We start from the raw sequence: 15,794 nt of genomic DNA on the forward strand, positions 1-15,794 counted from the left end.
ATTTTTCTAGAAATGTTTCATCATATGCTGACTTGGGACAGCATTAAATGCATCACTGTGCAGTTCAAGAGATTGTAGTCACTGAGATGAGTCCTGACCAAGCAGCAAGTGGCTTTCTGCCCTAAACATCCTACCCCTTTGTGTCATCAGACTCTAAGTCTGGCATTACAGGGGATGTCTTGCATAGATGAAGGTGTTTAGTTGCTCTTTGAATCCTACCCTGTTATTTTGGCTCGTTATCCAGGTGCAGTGACTTCAACAAACCTATCTCCTCCTACGTGTGGTGTAGCTGTGTTTGGTTTTGGAGAGCTGAGATTCTTCTAAAGACTGCTCCATCTGCACCCCCTGCAGCTGCAGGTAAATGTCTCTAAATCCATTAGGACGAGCACGTGTAATCTCCTTGTCTATCTTCCACCTTTCCCATAAATTCATACACTTGTGCATTGAGATTTTTGTAAGCATTATTCTTCTCACTGAGATGCACTGAGCACCTAGACTTATGTGGCACAACCTGTATTAATTTTAGTCTAAGTGTGGGTGCCCTCTCTGGACTAAAATTCTTAATGAACTAAATGTACCTATTCAAAAAGAGAGAGTTGATTTGTTGATTTTGCATTCTTGGCAATTATCGGATGAGTCGCTTCAGTTTTCTTGTGTTTTGAAAAGCCAGCCCCTACCCCCTACCTTGTCTTGCAAAAAAAACGCTCCATGGCAAAGCTGTGGCTCTCAGCTGCTCTTYTCCTTTTGATGTGGGAAACTAAAAATTAATACTAAAAACATACCTCTGAAGTTGATTTCTCTTGTAGTGCATTCATGATGAAAGACCGGGAGGCTTCTCCCTGCACCTTTAGGGAACTTGTTCCTGACTGGACTTTTCTGTCACCTTTGATCAGAAGGTGACGTTGGCTACGGCCGAGCTCACTGTGGCCTCCTGCTACCGACAGGTCTCTTTCCCCTGCCATGTTTGGCAGGCCCCTGTGCTGTAACACTGACCTGGCAGATAATTTAACAGAGCAGCTCTATGAGTGAGTATGGCTGTGATGTAGTATTAAAGGACCTGGCATGGAGCTCTCTACAGGTTTGAAACCTGGAGCTGAAGTCTACAAGATGAGGCTKCATCTGGTGCCTTTTCAACAGCAGTTCCCAAGTTTCTCTGCGCCTTATTGCTCTTGTRAGATGTATCTGTAACTGTGGTACCTGCTCTGTGTGTTTTTTTAATTTTTATTCTGTTTAAACTTCCTGCAACCCCCAACTTTCTGAACCTCTAGCACCTATGCACTCAATTAYTGCTGAACCTGCTTATGCTTGGTATCTGAAAGCACTTGGTACAAACTGGATTTTTGTCTCTGGATGGTTCTCTGTCCTTAATAAGTTAGTAAGTATGAATTGCCATATGCTCTAGCTGTCCCTGCTTGAACAGGGAGGTTGGACTTGATGAGCTCTGGAGGTCCCTTCAACCTCAACCATTCTGTGATTCTGTGAAATTGGGAGAAAGAGTCTGAAACTAAAGCACAACAGGAACTTGCATCTCCCCATTACCCCTGTGGCAGTGTTCTCTTCTATCTGTTGCTTTGGTGAGCATTATTTGTCCTCATCTAATCTTGAAAAAATTATTTAGGTTTGCAAGGCTGGCTTCTGCAGCAGGTTATAAGCTCCCTTGTGGACCTCAGCTTCTTCTTAAAAACTATGGCTTTAAACCAAAACAGAAAGATATTGCTGGTGCTGCTGCCTCATATATGTGCAGAGTGATTTTGGCAATTGGAATTCCTAGACAAGATGAAAAGTTTGCATATGGATGGAAATAGTGTAGCAAGTATTTGGTAAGATCTGATGAACACAAAGGAAAGAAAAAATGTATTAACTAAAAGACCTTTTTTTTTTTTTTTTTCCCCCTTTTCTCCTATGTATTTGGGGACTATGTTATTTTTGTTTGCTCATGATTTTTTTTTTTTTTTTTTTTTCCCCTTTTCTATTGTGTAACTAAAGGATATAACTGCACCAGTCACCTCTGGGTTTCAGTGGGATTGTTCAGGGATTCTCTTAACAGCACTTAGTGCCTAACCTTGAGAACAGAAGCTGAGTATTTCATGTGGTTACAGATTGAAACATGTGGGCATCTAGTGGGAATCCAGAAAGCATGTGGGTGCTCAATTCCCTCGGAAACTGTCAGGATTTGGCACTGCGGCTGGTAAAATATTTTTAAAACCTCTTAGATATCTCTCTGGAAATTGGGTCTGATGTTGCTAATCAGTGCAAAGGGTGGGGGGGATTATTTTTTTTCTTTCTGAAGTCATCACAGTCTTTGATCCTTGCTACTTTTTAGCAGATAAACAGGAGGAAATTGAGGGAGAGCAACAGCAATGACTTTGGGGCTAGAGGGATTGACGCAAGAGGAAGATAAAAGAGCTATCTGCATATGCAGTTTTGTAAAATGATGAGGAGGGCAGGAGTGTTTATGGGCTTCAAAAGGGTGTAAATGCCAAGGAATGGAGGGTGTGGAGGAAGGAAACTGCTTTGGTCTCGACCCTACAAGTGCCTGTGTAGGCAGGTAGCTTCTCTCAYGCTTTCTGCTGAAAGAAGTAGTTCCACTGAACTTCTGTCTCTGCTTGGAGTATTCCTGGGATGTGCTGGTGAGAAGGAGAAAGACTTCATTTGGCAAGGAGAACAGAATTTGATACTTCAGTTAGGCTAAAACACTTAACTCTGCAGTTGCTTGCACCTCATTGCCTGGCAGCTTTCAGTGCGGTCACGACTGATTGCATAAAAGTTACTCTCTATTTCAGCCAGTTTTTCAGTCAGTTTTTGCAATGAAGAAGAGCTCAGAAAGAAAAAAACTTAGGACCCAGTTGCTCCTGACCCAAACTGTTGTTGTTAGTGCTTGAATATCCAAACAGGAGCTGGCTACCATGGGGACACGGATTARTCTTGCTGATCTCTCTGTAGTGTCTCATAAGACCAGGACTGGAAGGGGTGGACAGGTTGACAAGTGGGTCAAGGTGCAGGGAAGTGCAGCAAAAGACTCTGTCTTGGGACTGCTCTCCTAAGATGCTAATCCTTTGCTTTTTCTATCCATTAGGATATCAGCCGGGGACCCTGGGGATTGCTTGATGACAAAGGTRTAAAAAATGCCCTTTGGGGCTGAAAAAGGCATAGCAAAGGCATAGCATTTTTATTTATTTTTTTGGCCTTGATCCTTATAGGTAAAGATGTTGGGGAGATTCCCACATCAAGTGCATTTGTAATAGCAAGTAGGTCAGAGAAGCTAATTTGAGGCAAAGAAACAAGAAAAGTTAGACCAAATAGGTAAGTTAGGTATTAATAAGTCACCAGGGCTGGATGTCATTCAATGGAGTGTCCCAAGGAGCTTGAATGTGGAACTGCAAAACTGCTGGCCAAGTTGTACATATAATTTATCATTACAGACAGCTGCTGAACCAGAGGGCTACAGGTTGCCAATGTAATTCCCATCTATAAAAAGGGCTCCAGAGGAGATCCTGGGAACCACACCAGCAAATCGCACTACTGTCTTACCAGGGAGAGCCATAATAAAGAGTTCTGAAAACACAGATAAATGGGGCCTAGCAGRCTCCTTGTAACTTCTGAAAAGGGAAATGCTGCTACCCTGGCAATGTGGGATGCCAGTAAGAAGAGGATTTGGATTTCCGGAAGAGTTTCTGACAAGATCCTAAGTTGCTGGGGGCTTGGAGGAAAGGCTGTTTTATGTTTTGGAAGCTGTCCGAGTAACAGGAAGCAAAAAGCAGGGGTTGATTTCACTTTTCAGGCCAGCACAGAGTCATCACAGGGTGTGCCTTAGGTCAATATGGCAGCCTGGAGCTAGAAGCCAAATCTGCAGCCTTGATGGTCATCTAAAGCTCTTTGAGGYAGTTGGATGCCACCCCAATGACTAGGAACTCCAAAAGTCACCATGGAGTCGTCACAGAGCTGATCATTTCAGGGAGATATCACTGTGCAGCAGTGATCAAAAAAGCTGCCACTGTCCTCAGGAAGGGCATGGAGGTTATAATTTTGCCTCTGTATAAATGCTAGGTGCATCCACAGAAGTGCAGCTCTGGTCTCTACACATCAAGTGGGATACAGGAGTTAGAGATCAGCTAAATGATCAGAGAGATGGACCCCCTCAGGATGGGCTGAGAAGACTGGAATTCTTTTTTTTTTTTTTGTTCTTTTGAGGAGAAAGGAAAGGAACATGGATAAAGATTATAAAGGATAAAGTCATTGGATAAAGCTGAATGTGAAACTTGCCCTTTGGATCCCATGCTCCTGCTGCTGGGAAGCTCTTGATCAATCAGTCTTCAAATCAATCCAGGAGATTGAAATGGAAGAAAGTCCCTTGCTCAGCAAGTGTTGAACATCTGGAACGTGCTGCTTCAGTATCAGCAGGTTCAGAAAAGGATTATATGGATTTATGGGCARCAGGTCTGTATATGGATACCAAAAGGATTAAGCAGAGATCTAGCCTGGTAAAACAAGTCTGTTTAATTGGGGGAGATGTGAGGGAAAGGACTTGGGAAGGTGGACTGCAGGTATGACCCAGCAGGGTATTTCTTCTATTGGCTCCTTTAATTCTTGAGGGAGCAGAGAGGGAGCAATTCTGACAAAACCATCTCACCATCACCTGCAGGAACATGGGGAGGAAAGTGCACATGGCTCAAAATAGGTGCAATGGCCATAGGCTTCACGGTCCTAAACCGGATGAATCCTGTGTGCGTTGACTTCACCTGCAACCTTTCCTTTCCCCAGAGCTCTCTTCCATGAGTTTTCCATAGGAAACAGTCATCCAGGTAGCGGGCAAATGTTGGACTYTGCTTTTCTGCTTAAGGGCGAGGCATCTCTTTTGCATAACTGTATCAGCAGATTCTCATGAGAGAGTGAAAACAGCCCAGAGGGTTTGAGCAAAATGCCATCAAAATCAGTCGCCTCGCAGATGGCAGGTCTGATTCAGATCCCTCTTGGTCCAATCTACCTGGGGGCTTGCCCCTGCCTGCAAAGACTGACTGCAAAGATGCAAATCAACAGTCTCCTTCGTACCTTTATTCTAGCGYGCTGATTTATGGCTCTGGGCACATATAGGTGGCTGCAGCTCTGCCAGAGTTTGTTGTCCCCATAGTAGGAACAGACAAATGGGATCCACGTTTATTTCTGAGTCTTTTCTCTGTGACTTTATGCTCCTGAGGACTTCTTCACTATGCCCAGTGTAGACTGCTTAATTTGCCCATCTCTTACAGGGAGGGAAACTGCTGGGGTGAGAGCAGCTCTTGACTCTGAAACTGGATTTGTCTCCATTCACAAATCCCAGGGCTGTTTACTGAGCAGCTTCTTCTGGAAATACTCTTTATTTTTTTATATATACATACACACACACACACACACACACACACACACACACATATATTTAAGGCTATCTATTGAGATTTGATTTCAGTTCTAACACTGAAATGGCAGAGGGAATAGATGAGAAGAATGTTTCTGTTTTCAGTATCCTTATGGAGGGAAAATCCAGGATGGTTGCATGTTCGTGTTTGTTTCTTTTAAGAAGAAATAAGTGTAAGTGTGTTAAAACTCATTTGTTGGAAGCGGAGCATGTAAACAAAAGATTTCTTTCACTGTGCACAAAGAGAAATATGAAAAACAAACCACAAAGTCTGCAAAGAGGTTAATGAGTTGTTATGAGTCAGACCTGATCTGTCATTAACATCTGCTGCCTGCATGTGGCAACCAAAGTGAGCACCCGTTTGAGAAAGCCTTGCATGCTGGAGGCCTTTTATTACCTCCAAAGAGAACATTTCTTTCCAGGATTTCAGTGTGATGTTGAAGAAGCCAAGCTGTTGATAGACTGCACTGTYGTGACCTTCCAGTTTCTGGCTGATCCTGTTGGCTTTCAATTATTTTTTTTCGAAAGCAACAAGCCTGGTGAGTTTTGGCATCTCTTTGTTGCAGCCAGGAGTGTGAGGGGCAGATACTTTTCCTTTCTGTTGCATTCATCTGAACTAAAAATCTGATGCCACTGAGTTTCATCCCTAAAGGATTTCTGCTGCTTTTCTCTGCACAGAAATCTGTCTCCAGAGAGTGTCTAGAAGTTCAGGTTTCTGTGTTGTCCAAAGTATGTAGTCTCCTTTCATGCATCAGAGGTGAGTTTCACACTCAGCTCTTGCTATATTGAACAAGCAGGTCCTGCAGCTTTTTTAAAAAGTGTCCAGGACTTAAACTGGTGGGAAATAACAGGGGGCACTTGAGTTTTGTAATGTGTCCTATGGCAAATTGCCCATAACTGTTGGACACCTGCCTCGCTGTCCAGTGAAAGGAAGGAACTTGCTTTGGAGGAACACCTTAGTAAGGAGGAGAGGCAAAGAAAACTGTGGTCTGAATAGATACTCTCCAGCTGTTTAGCAGAGAAATGCAAGTGAACACATTTCATACAGAAGGGAGTCTGATGATCCTGTCACATCTTGGATCTGCTTGCGCTGTCAAGTTTGGGCCTGTGCTTCAGGCAGTCACTGTGTTCTTGTCACATCGTTGAGTGCAGAGCTAAAACTTGAACGCTCCATTAATGGCACCTGCTTCCCTTTCTTCTAGACTGGAGGGCAGCAGAGGATGCAGCTCGTGCCCGATCAGGGAAAGCAGGGTGGTGTCTCTGGAAGAGCTAGAACAGTGTCACTGATGTGAATCTGAGAGGAACTGTGAAGGACTTGAAGCACCTTAGAATGCAGAAACTGCAGGGAAATTCCACATGGTTTTAGAGAGAGAGGCTTGAAATAAAAAATTGCATTTCAAGTATCAAGGATCAGACCAAAACTCCCATGAGTTTTGCCAGGAGCTGCAATCCAAGACAATACTTAATTCTACTTGTGTCCTATAAGAAATAAGGCAAAGTATTAGAATCAGTTGGTGGTTTTAGCCAAAGAGAAGCCCAGCAAGATCATGTAGGAGGAAGGGRAAAATGCAGAGTGATGCCTAGTAGTGATTCTGTGTGTTGAGAGAAAACTGAGGTCTCCCCTGTTGTGTGTCCTCCACCTTGGAAAGTTGCCCAGGAAACAGGTAAAGGCAGTGCAGGCTTCTGGCTCCCTCCCTGCTTTCCTCATTACTGTCATTTTCAGTGTCTCTCCAAACTTTAGCAGTCTCTGCCTGGTGTCATGCCCCTCTGGATGCCTGCTCTGTGCCTTGCTCTTCAGCCATTTTCAAAATTAGCAGAGGATTGGAGCTGAGGTGGAAACAGAAAACCCAGGACTAGGAGAGGAGAGAAGCTGCAAAGCTGCAGTGTGCTTCTCTGCTGCAAACCTGGCTGACCCTCCCCCAGCTCTCTTAGAAACTGCTCCCAGTTTATATGTGGATAAGGAGCTTGTATGGGTAGTATTGTACAATTTGGGGTATCTTCTCCATCTCTTCACCCATATAACTAGTGCTCTAGTGCTTTGCCTTTGAACAGTGTTTTACAGAGTGATTATTTTCTGTGTTGCTTAAAATTTAGAAAAAGATCCTGAAATTTTATTAGTCCCTTTCCTCGATAGCAGGAGTTGGCAGGAAAGAGAGTATCATCCTTCTCTGCAGAAACTCTTTATTTTTCCTTCCAAATTATTTCAGCATATTTCTTTATTCCAAGTGTCTGTTAATTAGCTGGGCAGTGAAACAACAGTTTTGTTCTTTTTGAGGGCTGCACAGATTAGAAGATTCACAGAGACAGGCCATAAGCAAAGAAATAAGAGCATCCTCGGGACAAAGATGAAGTTTCTGGATGCTAAATGGCTGAAAAGTGATGGGTGGATTGAGATTTTGCTTGCACAGATCTTCTAATGTTCAGTATGTTGAGTTTAGCCTTGTTTTCTTTGSCTTCAGGAGACAGGCAATATCTGGAGCTGAGGCAGTCTGGTGCTCTGCGTAGTGTCCCCAAAAGACCTGCAAACGTAGCCAAACTGTTAGGCTTGAAAGAGATGAGCTGTGCAGCTTGCATTGGGACCGGGTGCCCCCACAGTTCAGGGAGTCTGTAATGACTGCGACCTTTTGAATGCTTGTTCAAACTGTTTTTATTACACGCAGACAGGAATGCTAGGTTCTTTGTTCCACCTCCTAAAGTGCAACCCTTTTTGTATGCAGCTTTATGGGACAATACATTTGGGTCAGGGAGGAAGCGGGCACGAGCTGTTCGATGTTTTCAAGCTGCTTAAAAAGTCTTCCTGAATACATGAAGCTTGAGGATGCTTTAAGAGCCCTGCTGAATTGGGCAAATAACCTCTGGCTTGCTTAGGAGCAGAAATAAACCCCAACGTTAGAGTCACTTTGGACTTCTGTGCAGATGAGTGAGTGGGCTGATTCCTTACTCTGAGATGGACCCACTCAAAAAAGTCTCCRTGTTTGTCTCTGAACTTTGCTGTGCTCTGGAAAGAAGCGTCCAGCATCACTTATGCTGAGGGAAATATTTGTGTTGACTGAACAGAACAAAAATGCATGTGCAGCAATTAGAGGTGAGATGAGCAAGATTTGCACTTCCTCTTGAAACTGTACTTTTCTCAATGCCTGTACACATTTAGGTATGTGCTTTAAGTCCCTATCTGCATATTAAGAGAAGCAGATGAAGCAGTTAGAGAATAACTATTTCTCTAGAGTGGGGAGGAAGAGAGAGAACGTAATTCCCATTATTCTTCCTGTGCACCACCAGAAATACCCTGCTTGAATATAGTAACATAATAAACTGCTACTTGAAATGACCTAGATGGGTTTGTCAAAAAAGCCATGTTTTGGCTACTGTGGCCAAATTATGGGAATAGGAGAATCCTGTATGTAAGTTTAAACAGAAATTTTGGAGTAGTTGCCATCCAAAGGACTGAGCCTGTTCTTTAGGGCTCCTTTTGCCTTCCCTTCCTCCCTCCTTGGCCTGCTGACACCAGCATTGCTGCAYTCAGCTTGCATGACAATCATCCTGTGCATTTGACTTTAGATTTAAAGYCTTCAGGTAATCTCTCTTCAGGGTAGAGCGAGGCCTCTTGTTGGCTGATGGTGTCTATAGGCATGCAAAGGTTCTCCTGCTGTGTAGAAATCCTCCCTGTGGGACTGTCAGGTGCATATGCAATTGGCTTTGAGTAGTCTATGCAATGCATAGGCTGAGGATATGCATGTTGCAAGGATCCATTGTGGGGCCACAGCTCAAACTGCCAAGATTTAATGCTTTTTGCTTTGGAAATCCTAATTTCAGTTGCCACTGATAACCAAGCTGGTTGCTACATTATACATTTAGGGCTTTTTTTCTTTCAAGTTCTTCTAARACTATTTACATTTGTAATTAAGCCAAGATTGCGTTGATTCTGGAGAAGCTGGCATATCAGATCCCGAGAGGGCAGCAGCAGGTGCTGTAAGTAATCACTCTTCTAAATTAAGCAGCACATTCCAAGGCCCTAGGTTAATTTCTGCGTAAACAGCCCGCATACAAAYTCTCAGAATGAGCCACATCATGACCCAACAAGTTCTTTAAGTCTGTGTGCGGCTTTAATCACTCGAACTGCCTCACTGGAGCRAATGGGCCTTTCGTTTTCAGGGGAAACAGGGGCTGTGCTCGAGTTGCTGTTAAAATAGCGCTGTCATGTTGCCATCTTGGTCGCCTGCCTCTTGTGTCTTCGTGGCTCTGTCTGAGCTACCATGAGAGGTGCCTTTGCAGCCTGGGCAGGCGCCCCAGGGTGTTGTGAGCAGCTGATGAAACAGAATCAGGTTGTGGGTTTTCAGGAAGCAGTGCAAGAGCTCGCTGAGGTGGCGTCTGAGAGGTTGGTGCCGTTTCCTTCCCCAGCTTTGCGCGTGCAAGTGAATTTCTGCAAGTGACCGTGTGTTTTCAGTCTTGCAGCCCTTTAGCAGATGCTGCCCGAGTGACACTAGCAAATGCTTGAGGTTTGCCCAGCTGCAGGTAACAGTTTTTGATAGCTTCCCCATAAAGGGTGTTGCTGCATAGAGCGTGGCTTTTGAGAGCTCTGTCTTGCTTGCCGAGTAAGAGATGTGTTTCTTTAAAAAAAAAAAAAAAAAAAAGTGCTCCTCAGAGTATATCTCATCCAAAAATGGGGAGAAAAGGGGACTGTGTACCTAACCTGGTGTGAAGTAGAGCAGAAATAGTGCATGTGTTTCTTTCTATGATTTGGAAAAGCACCAAACCTCAAGGGGTTGGGGCAAAACTGGATTTTTGGTGCCTCTTTCATACAGCTGTAAAGTGGTACTTGTCCTTTCTCTTGAGTTACAGGTGGAGCCTTTTCTATCTGTGGATGCTCAGCCTRATTATCAAAATGGTGCTTGAAATCATGCACTGTTGAGTAGATCTGAAGTCCCTTTTCACTCTTTTGTGCCAACTTTGTTTAAGAAGACTCACGCTGGAGATAGAGAAGGCACCTGCCTTGAACTTGAGCCTGGTAGAGTTCCCTGCTCTGTGACAGAACCAGTTGGACAACCTACTTGGTTTTTCAGTAGCTCAGTTTCTTCTTCAACCTGAAAATCTCTCATAGAGCTGTGAAGAAAATGTCCTCTTTAAATGGTGTTCCAGTCCCATGGAGAATGGGACAAAAATATCTTTAAAAAAAAAAAAAAAAGAGAGAGAGAGGTAAAGAGGAAATTGTACCTGCTGCTTAACACTGACTCCCTGCTCTTAAAAGATCTTCTGCCTTGTGGGTTTAGCAGATGGCATGAGTGTTTGGGACTGATCTCTGGGATACTGTGGAGTGTCTGTAGGGCTTGATGATGCTSAACATGCCAATGTCATGCAGCCTTTTCCAGAGGGATCACAAATGGATCGCTTTAACATACTGTGGAATTGGGGCAAAATCCTGCCTTTGAGATGATTTGTTGCAKTGTGGGTTATTACTATTATTCTGTCTGATTCTGCAACTTTTGAGGCTGTTGCTGCCTCTCATAYTATCTTTTTTCTTGAGCTCTTGGTTCCATATCAGATGCTTCTCTGATATGAAGAACAGCAATTTGTCCCGCAATGGGGCAAACTGGGAGTAGGGCATTTAAGAGTAGTCATTTCCACCATTCTCACTGTGGGCTGTCCTTTTAAACTCGATCTGTCCAAATCCTTTTCCCCAGCTATGCAGAAGATTTTAATRCTTTCTGTTAAAAGCAGAATGTGAAGGAAAAGGAATCCTGCCTCTCRGCAAATACATGAACACTGAGCTAAGAGACTTGGACACTTTAATAACAACAAAATATGACTCTTCTAGCCTCTCCTCTGCAATAAAATGTGTCAAACAGATTGCAGTATCTTTAGATTGTAACTTGGCAATTATGCCTGTGTGACAATTTGATTCTCCTCTCCTAAAATACCTCTGGAGAGCATCCCACTGTAGCTCTGCTCTGATCCCAAGGCTACCCTATGATTGCCTGGACTGCTCGTGCTCGGCAGCGAGGGCTGATGTTAAGCTCTGTGTATTTATTAGAAAGCTTTGAAATCCGGTTTGCTTTTCTAAGCATTTCCATTTAGGAAGCAGGAACTAAGACCATCCTAATTTTAACTATAGAGGAGGAAGGGAGAATAAAAGGCCCCAGAGAACCAGGCTTTTGTCTAGACTGCAGCGCTCACTGCTTTACTTGTCCTGGCTTGCCAGGCTGCCTTCTCTGTTTGGGCTCTGCTGCATTCCTTCCCTCTGTAAAAATCAAATACTTTCAATCATGCTCTCCTGCCTGCAAACCCTGCTGTCCTGTGACTGTGCCTATCCATGACGAACGCCCGACTGTCCAGATAACATGAAGTCCTGTCTCTCTGTCCACCCACTCCTCACTTGTAAAGCTTTCTGTTACTTTTGTCTTAAAAATGCCACTTGAAATGGAGATTTCTAAAGTTTTCTTGACTGTAAAGATAGAGGATGGGACAGTTGCTCTTTTAGCTGGGATCTTAAGGTCTCTTTGCGCTACAAAACTGTGCACGAGCTTTGCATGACACTGAGGTTCCCAGGTGTGCTCCTCAGTGGTGACAGTGGTGTCTGTGTGACTGTTTTTTATTACACTGTAAATAATAGTTTAATAGGATGTGGAATAGATTATTTCGTGTTGATGTGTGGTTTTTAACAGGATGTCACAGTCACTTCTGCTGTTTAATTTGCATCATTTTAAATAGGCAGTTTTTTAAAAAAAAACAGAATCCTGATGTTAAGGGCTTGTGAAGGGGAGGGCAGACAGACTTGTGCCTACTCCAAAGATTTTCCTGTCTAAAGAATGTAAGTCATAAACGTGACAACTGTGAGATTTTTTTTGCTGTGTTTTTATTTCTTTTGGTCACTGGGCTTTTTTTTTTTTTTTCCTTCACCTGCATCTTGGATAGTTAGTTCTTAGGCAGAAATACAGGAAAAAGACTATAGTTTCGAGGTAAAATGCAAGCATCTCAACTCATCCATAGAGGTGGTCTTGTCATTTGAGAACTCGGTGCTGCTTTTCCAATGGAAGCTGTCCCGTCTCTTCAGCAGCATGTGCTTAGCTTGACTCTTTTTTCCAAAATGAGACCTATTCCCAACCTCAAAAGATACCTTGTCAAACTTCCTTTCCCTTGTCTGTCTTTCTAATTATTGTAGCTTGTTTGGTTTTGGGGGTGCTGCATTGATTGGTTATATGGATACAGAGCTGAATAAAGGTTCCGTTTAACAAGTAGTTGCCACAGACCATATGTTGGAATTCCTGAAATTGGTGACTTCAGTCTGGGCAGGATCCAGGCCCTGCTGAGAGCAGGAGGAGGCCTCTGGCTCCCGGAAGACATGGGCGGCCTGTTTGCCTYGTTACAAGATAAAGGTCAGATTGGGCTGTTAGCCACTTTCCTGTGAGTGGAAAGTCATTTGACACCATCATAGACGTCATATAAACAAATATTGCCTAGATAAGAGTGTTGAATGGGGATAGTGAAGGCCCTCSACCAGTAGCAGGCTGGTTTGCGGAGCATCCTTCTATTGCTGGCATAACTTAGCTGATAACAGCAGGAAATCCAGCAGGATTTAGTAAAATGTGGGATTATTAAGTAATTTCAGGGTGCCCTGGGTGCAAATGTTTGTGGGGTTCTTGTACCAAAGAGCTTGTTGAGTACCCTATGTGTTAAAATCAGCACCCTAAAAAATGCAATTAATGTGTGCACATAGATGTACATTGGCTAAATTCACTTACTATGAAATGTACACTTGGAAACCTCATCTCAGATCTCGTCCTTCACATTTTGGAAGCTGCCAGGTAGCACCGCATGGGAAGCGCTGCAAGGGATAAATCCCAAGAACCTAATTTGGGCCAAACTCCATGTGTTTTCAGTGGGCGACTGGCTGGCATTAGCACCAGGTGTCCCTTTAGCTTAGGTCACCCACGACCTTTCTGCCTTTTTAAAGTCAACGAGACTGAAAATCAGCACTATCTTGTGTCACAGATCAGATTGCAGGATTACAGCCCAGGCCAGTGTTAGTTCAGCTTCATACGTGGAGTTGGTTTTGTGAACAAGAAGTTGATTAAATAAAAACGTTTCTACCAGCTGCTCCTTGGATCCTCCGTAATGCTGGTCAAGTGCCAGAGATCTGGAAATAGAAATTAGCTGGTGCTTTAGAGCAGTTCATAAAGATGACTTTTATTCTGGAAGGGAAACTCTCCTGTTCTGAAAGCTCCACTTTTCATAAATGGAGGGAGAATAACCACTTTACTGTGAAGTGAAAACTTTTAAGTTCTTTCAGAATGTCACAATTTTATTGAAACAACTTTTGTTGAGATAATTGATTTTCTAGGAAAATGGTGCTGTGAACTATCTGCAACTTTTGTCTAAATACTGCAAGAGATTCTGAACTGCTTATTATCAATAGGAGTTAATAGTTGGAAGGTAGGTACCTGGGGTTTCTGGCTGACACTGAATAGTTGGCTCCTGGCCTGCGTGTGCAAGAAAGGGGGGAAAAATGTGTTGTCCACATGCAAAAAACAACACAAAATCCCAGCAGTAAAAAAAGAAAAAGGCCCAAACACCATCCCCCAGCCTTCTAAAAAACACTGCTCTGCAAAGCTGGCCTAGCAGGACRTATTTGCCAGCCAAAGAACGTCTCTTCTGCACCACACTACAAAATCTGCCCAAAACTGCCTCGATGTTTAATGTTGCGSAAGAACAACCTAGGAATTCACTCCGGGTTGGGGCTCTGCAGCTGATATTCTTGCATTTTTCTTGTATTCACACTTCTGTTCAGGACATGTCCTCCTCTTATTCATACCTGACAGTAGGAGGGTTTTTCTGTCACATCATACAACCTGGAAGGTGAGGAGGGTTTTTCCATCATTCTTTCATTCCCCTTTCTTTCTTTTCCCCTTTGCTCTTCATCCCTGTCACAATTGGATGTGTCAGGTTGTTAGCCAAGAGTTATTTTGGTTTTGGCAACTTTTTTTTTTTGTTGTTTATGGTAACTGCAATTGCAGAAGCACCTGGAAAACATTTTTTTTTTCATGCTAATTGTGCTTGAATTGCCTTTCTTCCAAAGATTGAATTGGATGAAGAGAAACAAAAGGAAAAGTAATTTCTTCCCCCTCCCAGTGTCTCCAAGTTCACAAAATAGGTTGGTGCAAGAACCAGGACCAGAACTTGCATCTCTTGAGTACCAGCACTGTGATTCACACCTTAAAACTGGGCAAAAGGAGGGCATTGCAGTACGGATCCCAAACTCTCACTGACCTTGTGTTCCAAGTTGTCTCTTTATTTGCCATCATCACTAAATTGGAGTCTTAGCCACTTTTGACAAAAAAAAAAGAAATTAATCCAAATACTTCACATAAGGAGTTAAAAATGATCATGGAAATGTCTCTCTATTCAAGTTTCCCTGCTACTTTTTGAGGCCTGTGGTTGGGGAGGTCAGAAACGACCTCCCCGGTTGGGGAGGTCAGAAATGACCTTTGGAGATGGTCTAGTCACCTCCCTGCATCAAGCAGGGTCAGCTGGAGCTCAGGACCATGTTCAGTCACCTTTTGAATATCTCCGTGTTGGGAGACTCTGCATCCTCTCTGGACAACCCGTGCTGGTGTTCAAACACCCTTGTAATTAGTAACCTTCTTATGGTGGAGGGAAATTTCTTGTATTTCGGTCTGTGTCCATTAGGTCCTTTCCTTGGCTACCACCATGAAGGTTCTGGCTCAGTCTCCTGTACATCCTTCTCTCAGGTTTTCATACACATTGATAAGATTCCCCTGAGCCTTCTCTTCTGCAGGCTAAACAGTCCCAGCACTCGCATCCTCTCCTCATGCCATGTGCTCCATTTCCTTAACCATCTTCATGGCCTTTCACTTGCCTGGGATCTTTTCTTGAGGGGGAATTCAGAGCCCTCTGCATCATATTTAATGAATCAGGTCTTTGAGCAGTTCTTGAACATGAGCCACTGTCATGGAGAAATGAAACGGAGACTTCCCCAAGACTGAGATCTTTTAATCCTGGGCCTTAGAGGCTTCTCCTCTCTTTTTTTGACCCTTCTATTCCCTGAAGCTCCTGTGCTTGTTCTAGTACCAACTTGTTCCGTGCGCTGACACCATAGCAGCCTGAGTCTGGTATCACTCTGCGCTCCTGCTTGCTGGGCAGAAAATGCTCTCCAGGGTAGGAAATCTAAGGGGTAAGCAGGTAAAGTGTGGCAGAAGAGTGAGGGGAAAATCTGATTGTAACTTAATAGTATTGCAAAGTGTTTTTTTTTCCCTTCCCCCCCAAACTGCACCCCAGAGGAAATAGAGGCATTGACTGAAAATTTCTCAATGCTCTGTTTATATCCCCTTCCCCCCAAACCTAGGCCTAGGCTAAACCTCTGGGGTAACAGATGGTGTTAAAAGGGAGT

At 43.6% G+C, this 15,794-nt stretch overlaps 1 protein-coding gene across 1 annotated transcript in view; it reads left to right on the forward strand.

The window, feature by feature from the left end:
* Positions 1 to 321: 321 nt before the first annotated feature.
* The window catches only part of PAK1 (p21 (RAC1) activated kinase 1), a 52,210-nt gene continuing 36,737 nt past the window's right edge, over positions 322 to 15,794 (forward strand). The window contains exon 1 of the mRNA XM_026034520.1: positions 322 to 357. The gene's annotated coding sequence lies outside the window, so the exon portion shown is untranslated. The remainder of the gene's footprint in view (positions 358 to 15,794) is intronic.

Source organism: Nothoprocta perdicaria, unplaced genomic scaffold, assembly GCF_003342845.1.
Source record: "Nothoprocta perdicaria isolate Ctin4 unplaced genomic scaffold, notPer1 scaffold_146, whole genome shotgun sequence".
Classification (NCBI taxonomy): domain Eukaryota; kingdom Metazoa; phylum Chordata; class Aves; order Tinamiformes; family Tinamidae; genus Nothoprocta; species Nothoprocta perdicaria.